This window comes from Haemaphysalis longicornis, unplaced genomic scaffold (assembly GCF_048455015.1).
Source record: "Haemaphysalis longicornis isolate Haplotype H1 unplaced genomic scaffold, Haemaphysalis longicornis Haplotype H1 scaffold_3, whole genome shotgun sequence".
NCBI classification, from domain to species: domain Eukaryota; kingdom Metazoa; phylum Arthropoda; class Arachnida; order Ixodida; family Ixodidae; genus Haemaphysalis; species Haemaphysalis longicornis.
In genome coordinates this window covers 89,135,421-89,147,792 of record NW_027526335.1, presented here as the reverse complement: position 1 = coordinate 89,147,792, position 12,372 = coordinate 89,135,421, and the positions used below count along the sequence as shown (strand labels likewise).

Here is a 12,372-nt window from a genome sequence, read left to right as displayed (position 1 = left end):
TCTGTCTGTCTGTCTGTCTGTCTGTCTGTCTGTCTGTCTGTCTGTCTGTCTGTCTGTCTGTCTGTCTGTCTGTCTGTCCGTCCGTCCGTCCGTCCGTCCGTCCGTCCGTCTGTCTGTCTGTCTGTCTGTCTGTCTGTCTGTCTGTCTGTCTGTCTGTCTGTCTGTCCGTCCGTCCGTCTGTCTGTCTGTCTGTCTGTCTGTCTGTCTGTCTGTCTGTCTGTCTGTCTGTCTGTCTGTCTGTCTGTCTGTCTGTCTGTCCGTCCGTCTGTCTGTCTGTCTGTCTGTCTGTCCGTCCGTCTGTCTGTCTGTCTGTCTGTCTGTCTGTCTGTCTGTCTGTTCCGTCATTTCTCTTCGCTTGCGATCACTCTGCTAATAATAACCTACCCTTCCCATCCTTTCCCACCATCGACTGTCTATTTTTCTTCAGATTAACATTCTCATTCCTGTCGGCAAGGTCCAGCGGGCTCCTACAACAATCCTCTTCACTGGTGATTCTTCTCTACCCCGTTCCTCCGCATTATTGTCCTCCTCGCCGAAGATCACACTCTGCACAGAACTGCGCTATGTGCTCAACACGCAAAGCACTGTGTAGACATAATGTTGAGAATGATCGCGAACTCTCTCATTTTGTTTTAACGGCCGCCTGTCGACGTTCTCTGGTAGTGCCTACAACAAGAAATTACAAACTGCGTCCAGAATCCTCTCGGCAAAGTTTTGTTGTTCCGAGTTGCTCTTTTAAGGACGCATTTAAGGGAAAGGGGTCATCATGCCCGCGAGGAATAGACTTAAGCATTGATTTTAGGAGGTCGTTTGTTTGCAAGGTCATTTTGAATCAGACTAGACCGAATCCCTGAATGAAACTAGACTGAAAAGTAGCACTGACATATCGGAAAGGCTCCTCGGTAGTGTGGAACTCACGAAAAAAGGTATTGTTAAAATCGCGAAGACAATTAATACCGACAGCCTTGTGAATGTACTTATTTTCCAAGTATTTATAATTCTCCTGTGAAAGATCTCATGAAGCATTTTCATTCGTCTTCAGCTTTTCAATCTTCGTGCTTTTAGTATTGCTATAGCTTACGTTTGTTTTAAATGTTCTTGTACGATATTGTACCGTTTCTCTGTTTCCAATCACCAACAATTATTTCCCACACTTTTTTACTTTCTTTGCTGTTAATATGCGCAATTGTACTATGGTTGCTCTTTGTTTGGTTTATAAACAAAGTTTGAATGAATGAATGAATATATTTAGAAGGGAGAGGTCGAACGCCTCGTGCAGGGGAAGGGGAGGAAGAGGAGGGGAAAATAAACAAAGTTTAGTTTATAAATGATAAACGATTAGTTTATCATTTCCTTCATTGATAGAATCCGTATTGATTCTTGGCTTGCTTTTAGCAGCGATTTGTCCTCACAAATGCTCGAACGCACTAAATTATTTCCGCACTTTTATTACCTTTAATCTTTCCCAGCGCAGGAAAGGATCAGATTTCAGTACTGCATTAAAATACTAAACCTCTTCACTACGGTCTAAAATTTATCAACGTAGCGTACATGTTGAAACTCCGTCTCGGTTACTCGTTATCGTATGGATAGAAGTTCCTCTTGATTTCTTCCACCATTCATCAATAATTACTCATTTTAATTTCACCTCCACTGGAGGCTTCTTAAGTTTCTGACGGGTTATCGTCGAGGACGTTAAAGTGTAAAAAGTAATTCCGGAATATCTCCTTCGTTAATTCAAAGCAGCAAATAGGTAAACAGATTGTAGAGTTTTTTTTTTTTTTTCAAACTTCACTTTTCTTCTATTTCACAGCGGCAGCTGTTCATGGCTTACGCCGTAGGGTGCATGCACGTTAAAGCGCCTGTAGAGGGCGCTTCACTGCAGAAGTACTGTAAGTGAGGAAAAGCCAGCTTCATGGGGGAGGGCACTGTAAGGTTTAGTTTAAAAACATGGTAACCTTAGCCCGAACGCCTCAACACAAGTACTCGCCCGCGTTCAAAGAAAAAAAAAGAGCATTCCTATGACATATAGCCTACCTGCAGACCGATGATAAGGGTGCAGATAAATCAATACCAAGTAAACCAAAACTCCACCTACTGTAAATAGTACAGCGAAAAGGCACGCACAAACCAGCCTTCGGAAAGTATCAGTTACACTTTTGCCCAGGCCCGAGAGAAATAATTTCCCGCCTTTGAGGAACTCTGAGAGGGCAACCCTGTATAAAGCCTATTCAGATTAAATACACTACACTGTGGTGCCTCTTGTGTCATGGTTGAAAGAAGGGGTCACAAGAGGCTGATCACGAGGAACAGCCAGACATTAATTGCCGCCGCTGAAAATCCCCGTACATCCCATTAAGCGAATGACCTTCGATTTTAATCACAAGCCTCTCAAGCCGGACCCGACATGCTCGCAGTACAAGTGGAAAACATTCGACTTCGCAAAATGCTCGTGAAAGTAAATTATATTAAATTTGTGTCGAAAGCAACGCTAAGAATGGGGCCAGTTGGTATTGATTCACATTTGATTCATTTCGCTCATCTTGTGCATGTTTCCCGTCGTTCGTCATCGCCCCTTGTAAAGACTCAGCGCATTTTAACATTGCAACGCGAATTGCTTCGAAAACTGAGCCGTCTGTAGACCATTTACGAAAAGCAAGGGTAAATGTTTAGAAGCTTCTCTTTAGGCCAGGAAAGATTTCTGTTGAACAGCGCGTGGAAGACGCTGAATGCTTCGAAACAAAGTAGATGAATTCCCTGCGATGCAGACCATCGTAACTGCCAGACGTTAAGACGTAGCCTGACTCGGAGATCACCACAGGTAGACGCCGTTGACGACCACTAGAATAATACTTCGAGTAGTTAAGACAGTGAGTGAGTGAGTGAGTGAGTGAGTGAGTGAGTGAGTGAGTGAGTGAGTGAGTGAGTGAGTGAGTGAGTGAGTGAGTGAGTGAGTGAGTGAGTGAGTGAGTGAGTGAGTGAGTGAGTGAGTGAGTGAGTGAGTGAGTGAGTGAGTGAGTGAGTGAGTGAGTGAGTGAGTGAGTGAGTGAGTGAGTGAGTGAGTGAGTGAGTGAGTGAGTGAGTGAGTGAGTGAGTGAGTGAGTGAGTGAGTGAGTGTATTCTGTTGACAGGCAGCAAATGCTTTGGTGCTTAAGGGACCATGAAGACAAAATGCAAGTTCACTTCATTCAGCAGACCACTTTGGCCTAAAAAAATGAGGCCGATTGTAACGCAAACTTCAATATATCTGAATCACAAGGAAAACAGTTTAAGTAGTGGCAAATAACCAGCCACTTTCTTGTACAGCCTTTATTACGTCACAAGGACGTGTTTGCGCGATTGCCGGCCTTCATGCACCGCCAAGAACCACGACTGTGCATTGCAGCGGTTTCGCTAGCGTTGTTTGATAGTACCACATGACTACTTAAAGGGAATTAACACACTGGCATCTCTGGTGTTAATACTTTTCTATGACGTCGCTGCTGACGTTTTGTGACACAAAATTTTAGTTTATTTATATTTTTTATGTTTATTTGGCGAGAACAATTGGCGCTGTTACTATATTTTTTTCTATAATGTCACAGCTGGCGTTTTGTGAAGCATTCTTTCTATAATTTTGTTTCTTTATTTGGTGAAAATTACAGGCCGGATGAGATTGAGTGAGCTGCGCAAGAATGGTTCTTTCAAATAACGCAAGGTTGCCCTTTGTCTTCATGGTCCATTTAAACAGCGTCATTAATTATTTTACGTGTAAAATGAGACACGACAGCGCTTTTTAAGGTAACAGACATTGTATTCCAGATAATGACTGATATTGCACCTATCGTCTAAGAGCACGGCCAGCAGCTTGGGACAGGCCATCCAGAGTTTTGAACCATAATTTGGCTAAGACACATCCCACCAGGAATAATACTGGAATTCCTGGAGGGTGGTCCCCTGGCATTGTGTGCCGGCTGCCTTTCAATGGCGTTGCTACTGCGTTCTGAACTTCTAGCTGGGATGTCCACGTGTTGTTGACGGTGTATAAAAGAAAAATTCTGCGAAGTTTTTTTTTTTTTCTTTTATCTTTTATGTCGGTTCTATAATTAGTTCTCAGAGCCCCGCAGTGTGAGGGCCGAAGTCTAGCGACCGCTGTCACAGATGATCTGACGGGCACGATCCCGAGGGAAGCTGTCACGGTAATACATCCGTCCGACGTTGCCTCTACATTTAGAGACTCGCCAACCGCCGCTGAGCGACTCAGCCGTTGTATAAACCCTATACAGTCGAACATAGTTGTAACGAACACTGATACAGCGAATTATGATCTATAGCGAACTAAATACGAACTTTGGTTGGTCACGCTTATTTCAGTGACACTTACTATTTTTATAACTTTCGTTATAAAAAGAATAAGTGTCACTGAAATAAAGCGTCACTGACACCGTGAGAGCCGCGCGCGATATCGGCTATAAAGAAGGAATACTTGGTTCGCGCGAGTTTCGAAACTCGTAAGCCAGCTTTAAAAAGCAAAAAGAGGGAAATTAGAAGATAACAGTCTGTAAAACTACAGTCGTAAAGGACATTTCGTGCGTAGACACTGTGGAAAACTTCATCCCGCAGTGCTGTGAAAAGCCGCCAGACGAAGATCACGTCCTTCTTTAAAAAAAAAAGAAACGCAGGCCTGTTTAGACTAACGAACTTTGTTCTGTTGTCATTCTCCGGTCCATTTAGTTTGAAATGCCACGAAGAGACCGATAAATATTACCTTGTTTATGGCGTATTCGAAGCCTGGAATAATGCTTAGTATCTAGGATTTTTGCACGAGCCAGATTGCCGACTTGTTGGAGTCGATTGTTACATCTACTGTTACAACGAATATCGGATATAACGAACAACTTTAATGCCCCGATGCTACTTCGTCATAACGAGATTCGACTGTATCTGCGATGCAAGGGTTGTTGTGCATTTGTAAGCACTGGGTTAGTGCACGCCACGAGATCGAGGGTACAGGTAAACGTTTTCGTCGATTCCCGAGTTTCCTGCCGTCGCTGCGACAAAAACGATAAAGGGACCACAACCATACATAAAGATGCTTCCGACAAAAGCTTGACTTATTCGGAACAGAGCACTCGTCGTCAGGGCCAACGAAGGGCTTCAGTAACTATTTCTGTTTCGAACAGTTACGGTATTGATTGAAATCCAAGGGCTATGTATAAAGTAGAAGAAGAATCGACATTTGGGTTTCTTGGTATACTGGTTGTTGAGTGCCTTAAATGAACAAGTTAGAACGACACGGACACGCGTAGGAGGTTAGACACACCACAGCGCTGACTTGCAACTAGACTTTATTGTAATCTGCGTGGATAATGCCATAGCCCCCAAAATATCGGAGATATGATTGAGACTGCATACGAGTAAAAAAGCGAAAGCGCTACATTTTATTTCAAGCTATGCGATCCCATATGTCTGATGATAGATCTGTCATAATTATGTCATTTTCTGTCGCGACAATTTCTCCGTCATCAGATGAGCATGGGTCTGGCGTGCGAAATTCGCGTCGCAACGGTTGCGGTTGTGTCGGCTATGGCGTTAGCTCCTGCCTCTTTGCTTGCCGCGCGGCGCTTATTCTGGGCCCTTGCATCCTCTTCTGAGGTGTTCTCCGCAGACGACCACGTTTCACTGCTTCAGCTAGCTGAAAAATAACCTTCGAAGTCAATCGCAGTAGAGACGCACGGACAGCATAAACGTGTCCAGTTGTGTGATTGTGTCCCCTCATTACTGTAACCATACCTTATTTCCCATTATGACTGAGCAGCTTGGCGAATCGCCCTTATTAGCCCGACGCATGGGTATTAACGTAAATGTGCTTTGCCACTTGTGTAAATTACTCCCGCAGCCCTCAGGACCTGTCTCTAAATCCCTGTTCAAAGTTGAAGGAGACAACGTATTTACCAGGACTACCTTTAGTTAGCCAGCTGGATCGACCCTGGTGTAGCGGATGCATGCACGACTCACATTCCGCGGGCTTTGGGCTCGAATACCAGGCCAAATTTACACCTTTTTCATTTCTTTTTTCTCTTTGCGCCGTAAGCCATTATCGAAAACGTCGCTCTGTCACGCTGACGCCGGATTTTCCCGCCATTTGTTATTTATTATTCTCGCATTAAAACCTAGTACGCATGTGAACACGAATCACAATGGCGCCTAACACATCCGTCTTAAGTCGAATAACGTGTCAATAAACAATCGCGTGGCTCCGGTAAAGGGCATACCAAAAAACAACCAAAAAGGTTTTACACGGTACCAAGTTTTCATATTTTGAGCACTTTCTATCGAAACCAGGTCATATCTGACAGTTTACTGTATGCCCTCTGACATTATTTGTGGGAAATTTCCTTTTTGTAAATGAAGTTTTTATGGTACCTCTTAGCCCGTTTTAGGCGCAGGGCACAGCCTACAAATCTCTTTAGGGACATCATTGTTTCGTGCTTCAAATGGCTCTTTTCATGCAACTATGTTCTCCTATCGACCAGATTTAGGGGAAATCCCCAAGGTGGAGTACGTTTCTGTAAAGGAAAGTTTGACATCCACCTAAATGCAGCCATACGGCTACAAAGGAAAGCTATACAGCTTTCTCGGAAACTTCGCAGTTGAAGGAAAATTCGTCCTTGTCCAGGATTCGAATCCGGTCCACCTAAATGCAGCCATACGGCTACAAAGGAAGGGACCGGATTCGAATCCTGGACAAGGACGAATTTTCCTTCAACTGCGAAGTTTCCGAGAAAGCTGTATAGCTTTCCTTTGTAGCCGTATGGCTGCATTTAGGTGGATGCCAAACTTTCCTTTACATGTTCTCCTATATTACTGACGCGTTTTTTTTTTAATTAAGGTTTCTGCAGTATCTTTTAGGTCGTATTTTGCGCAAGGATGCAACTGGTCACATCGTCTCATTAACGTTCCACACCACGCAGGAAATAAACGCCGACTCTGCAGGCTTCATTCGGCAGCGGGAAATGTCCTCTCAGACGGCCTAAGTAAACGAAAGTACCACAGCAGGTACTGCTTTCGGTATAACGCTACGACATCTATGCCCCGTATGTGGAACGTGACCAACTGAACGTGCCACTTCAACGTTTTCGTATTTTACGTACGCTCTGCGAGCCAATGTCAACGTATTTCAACTTCTGCTGCAATCACGTTAAAACCGAGACCAGCTTGCAACGATAGCGCGTCGCCCTATCTGCGACAGCGGATCCTCGGGCCGGCTAGAGAAGTTGCGATTTCACGAAGTGACACCCGAACCTGCATCCCCTGCTTCGCACAAGTTCCTGCTTACTTGGCCCCGACGAGGCCAACGACAAAAGCGCTGCCCAGCAGAAACCACGTCCTGCTTATTAAAACGACTTCTCAACATCCGCTTGTGTTACTTGGTCGAACGCGCCGGTGCACCGCTGTTTATCAGAGCCTTAATTTCGGAGATGCATCGAGCGTTCAAGCGCGTAAACGTGCAGTAGAGTAAACGAAGTGCATTGTCGCGACGAAACAGCCATCAGTGTTTGTTTTATTCACGGCGGACAGAAAAACAAGCCATCGTCCGTCCCACCCTTATCATGTTTTTTTCGGTGCTTAGAAAAAAGAAAGAGATGCCGGGTCCCGAGGGCTCTTAAAAGAGTAATGTGCATCATTAACCTAATCGAAACAGCACCAGTCCCACGTAATTTCCCATATACCGCGCCTCATCGCCTGCGTTGCGTCGGCGCGTTAAACCTCTCAATCAATCAATTTCCCATATATCCACATAACACAACCTCACAGTTATCAAAGATATTTGTTAAAGGTTATCTTAAAGCGAACCTTATTCGAAGTGCTTCTGGATCAAGATCAGTTTGTTATATAGCTTAGCCCCTGAGGATGCGTCGGAGCGAGGCATCGGCATGTCTTTACAGAAAGGGATATCTGGCAGCATGAGCCCAGCAACATGCATACATGAACGCCTCTCGAAAGGCGCGAACATCTGGCGTGTTAGCCGATGCAGAAATAACGAAGCTCACGGGAACAGACAATAAGAGCAACAGCCTAGGTGCGGAGGACGGCCCATTTGACAAAACACTTGTCATTCCTCGATCAATGGATGTCACGCTACGAGCACGTCGCACTGAATTTGAACATTCGCCGTAACTAATGAACAACTAGGCTTTTTTTTTTCGAGAACAGAATGGTATAAACGAACTAACACTGACGCTTCTCAGCGTGAAACGATCATCATTTGTGTAAACGATAGTCAACCACGCGGCTAAGGCTCGTTCGGTTTCAGTTCATGCACAATTCCGACGCAGGAGCAATACATAGGTTGAGGAATTAAAGAGCGAGGAAATAAGCGTTGCAGAAGCGAATGGAAAAGACACAGTGCTTTTAAAAACCAGCCGCTCTTGCGAACATGAGGTGGCACCTAGGTACCTACGCGGACGACATCGGGAAAACGCTCCCCCGAAAAAAGCGCCGTCGACCAGTGAGCTGCTGACCCAGCCACGGGAAACCCGCTATCCTGACGGCGGCCTCCATTCTGTGACTCGCAGGAAATAAGGAAACGAGCGAAGGATAAGAAAGCCTACTCACGGTGACTGGGCGAGCGGCTTGCTCCTCTGAGGTGGGCTTCCCGGCAGCAGTTCAGGGCGCGCACAACCAGAACACCTCGCAGGCCGAGTTCAGCTGCTTCCCGTTGTGTCAGCTTTGCCGCATTGCCAGGGCTGCCGCTTCTCACCCCCCGCCGTGACGTCACGGCGCCGCCGGGGCGCCTCCATTCGGCCGTCCCGGGGTGGGGAGAGGAGGACGACGGGGCCACGCGTCGCCGCCAATCAATGGGCGGGGAGCGGTTTGTGCGCCCGCTTTGAAAACGCCGGCGGCCCCCAGATGCGCGTGTCTGGCGGTGATCAAAATCGTCGGGGTTGTGACATAAATCTTTCTTTCTCCGCGCGAAGTTATGTGCCGGGAAAGTGGCAGACAGGTGGATCCGTTCGAACTGAATTGTAGGTAGCATCTCTGGTTTTCTGGAAGTTAAGGGTGTGAGAACACGCATGCATTCGCCGTGAAAGTTTTCTGGCCTAAAAGGTATTAAACAAAGACTGGCGGTGTCCAGCTACAGGTCTTAAATACAAGGCTGGCGTACTATGCGATAAAATAAATTAAGATAGAGAGAGAGAGATAATAAACGTTTATTCGAGCAAATGGTGGCGGTTCAGCCGTCACTCGGTGGGGTGGGCTGGCCTCAGTCCAGGTACGCTTGGGCCTCGTCTGCAGCCCTGGCATGGGTGACCAGAGAGATCTGGTCAGCGTGGTGAGAGCCGGTCAGCAGGCTCTCCAACCGCTAGGGAAGACGAACTGAGTGGAGGAGAAAAATAAATAGCATAAACCCCCTGCCAGGGGACACACAGATAACATGAACAGAGAAAAAATTTTACTATCCCGTCTTAAGGAAAGTTGAGAGAAGCGCTAAAGCTAAAAGTGCGCCCAACCTTCGCTGAAAGTGCGTCCACTCGATCGTCAAACCTTCAAAAATCCAAATCGCAAACGAAGAACGGACCCCTGCGACGATTTTTCGCTTATAAGTAAACGCATCTGCGAATAATTTGAATGTACACCGATACGTGATTTATGAGATAGAGCTATGCTATTGTACTCCTTCATGACCGATGAGTGTAATGTCTTATCTAGAACCGCCCTTTTTTCGCGATTTTCAAGTAACCGTTTTGGAACAATAGAATCCCGGTTTCACGCACGCGCCGTGCGTCCAGAGATCTTATCAGAGCTTTTAGGTCGGCCAACCGGTCTAAAGGGAAATGCATTTAGCGAATAAGAAAAGTAAATGAGGGGCTGGTTGAATGAAGACGGAAATAAGGGCCAGCAGTCAAGAACGCCAAGGAAGGCAAAGGGCAAATTGTGGTAGGCCATTTATTCTTCTTGAAACAGATATGAAAGTGGAAAAAGACAGGCTGGCCGGACGGGACTTGAACCCACGACCTCCGAATACCTGGGTGGTGCGATACTAACTACGCTACCGGCTGGGCTGCACTGCCCTCTATCTTTCTTGTGTATTTATGTTAATTGTTTCCCGCGCTTGGGGTGGTAGCCAGCGCCATTCCGACTACTCGGGGTGAGGGGGGCCTTATTTATAACCCCGGGCTGTGACTCGAGCGTCTACGACGTGTCGAGAGCGGTCGACCAGCGTTGAACCCTCTTATGCTACCTATGGCTCCAATACTGCCACAAACGAGGCCCTCGTTCTGGCAGTCTTTAGCTTTTTGACCGAACGCTACCGGTCCAATGAAGAGAGCTTTAGCTTTAAATAAAACATCAATTGATTGATTGTAGGGTTTAACGCGCCGACGCAACGCAGGCGATGAGGCGCGCCGTAGTGGAGGGCTACGGATTAATTTTGACCACCTGGGTATCATTAACGTGCGCCGAAATCTCGTACACACGGGCGTTTTTGCTTTTTGCCTCTACCAGAAAAGCGGCCGCCGCGGCCAGGAATCGAACCCGCGACCTCGTGCTCAGCAGCGCAACACCTTAGCCACTAAGCCACCGCGGCGGGTCAAGAAAACACCAAGCAGACATGAAGAGCAAGCACTAAACATGGACAACATCAATTACATGTTCACGAAAGTTGCAAACGTCGATACAAGTTAAGCGGCCTTGGTACCAGCTTAATTGGGTTCCACTCGTAACTTTGAGTTATTAGATAACAGGATTTTAACTTCAAACAGAATAAAAGCAACAAACGCGACCAAATATTAGCTTTAAGTCTCCTCAGACATTAGCTCACGCGTTAATTTTCGTGTGGACAGTTGCTGTTGCATTACGTTGAAAAAGCAAAATGTCACATGCAGTGCAAAAGCTCACGGGTTGTAAAAAATCCAGCATAAAAATATTCACACTAGGTGCGTTCCAAATATTTAGAGAGCAATGAACATTCCAAAGAAAAATATTTCGAAGTTTCGAAGTTTTTAAATAGGTTATTCTCAAGACCTTAAGTGCTTTTAAGAGAAATATTGCATTCGGAAACGATTCGATAAAAGCGCCTTGCGCCACGCCTTGTGGGTTTTGAGTGTTAACTAAACGACTGAGCGAAAAAAAGGTCGCGAACGACGTCCTCAGGTCAGTATACAATATGAGGCGTCATACAATAAAATACAGTCATATTTCATTTGACCGTATTTTATCGTCGAGGCTTCACAGAACAGCCTTCACGAACTTCCATGGGTAACATAGTAGTGCTTTCGCAATAAAAAGCGGCCCGTGGGACTCGCATAGCATTCATACGTCATGAACTCCATTACGAAGCATTGTTTACGGTGACAGCTGTGATCTAAGCGTTTATTATAAAACGTTTTTTCTAGTCAGGGTACGGGGAGCTTGTATCCATCGCACGGTGCTGGGCTTGTGTTCGTTGTCAGTATCACTGCGAATGTGCCTCCTAGCACACGGGAACAATAAAACAATTTTTGCACCCTGGGAGCACCGGGCACAGAAACCCCGTTTCCATGCTGCCGAAGAGGGAATCGTGATCCCTATGCCACGGGTCGTAGCTCGCTGCAGGCTATAGTCAACCTTCCCCATGAGACCGCACTGCGCATGCGTGCCTCTCCTCCTCTTATTTCTCTCCCCCAGTGCTCTGGAAGAAAACAATGTCAACCGCGTGGGAACGATCGAGTGTGACGAATACGTAGCTTGTCCCGGCTGGGTTTAAAAATATCCCGCAGACTCCCATAATTAAATGCGCGATAGCGAGAACTATAAAGAACCGAGGTGAGTGGAGGCAGCACCCCTCCTTCCCAGTCTGCAAGGCAGCCGGCACAGCAGGCACACGTGCGTTTGTACTCTTCAAGCTCTCTCTAGCAGATGACAATGTGGGTGAATGGGCGTCACTCCGGATGAAAGAGATCGATTGCCCCGCCTTCTATTCCAGTTTTGCAACAACAGTCATCATGGCTAGTATATTTCGCCGCAACTGCAAACAGCAGTTATAAAAACGAAAAAACGTGCCCCCTGCTGCCCCACACCATGTTCACACAGCATACACACGCGCGCACACGCACGTACACACACACGCACACGCGCACGCATACACACGCACACACGCGCAAGCAAGCACACATGCACACGCAAGCACACACGAACGCAAGCACTATCCATAGAGGGGATTGACTAATATGGTAAGGCGGGGCCTTGTATCAGTACGGTCATTTGTCGTGGGCCAATACCTAATTTATCAGACGCAATATGTCCACGCTAGGAATTTTTAAGTGTGAATGCACTTTATAAGCGACCCTGAATTCCGGTGACCGCCGTCCGTCCACATAGCAACAGCTGCGGGTGCGCGCGCTCCTCGTC

The 12,372-nt window shown here is 46.5% G+C and overlaps 1 protein-coding gene across 1 annotated transcript in view; it reads right to left on the bottom strand.

Moving 5' to 3' along the window:
* The window catches only part of LOC144174818 (glycoprotein 3-alpha-L-fucosyltransferase A-like), a 115,129-nt gene extending 106,445 nt beyond the window's left edge, over nt 1–8,684 (bottom strand). Inside the window, exon 1 of the mRNA XM_077703724.1 lies at nt 8,599–8,684. The gene's annotated coding sequence lies outside the window, so the exon portion shown is untranslated. The remainder of the gene's footprint in view (nt 1–8,598) is intronic.
* Nucleotides 8,685–12,372: the final 3,688 nt, after the last annotated feature.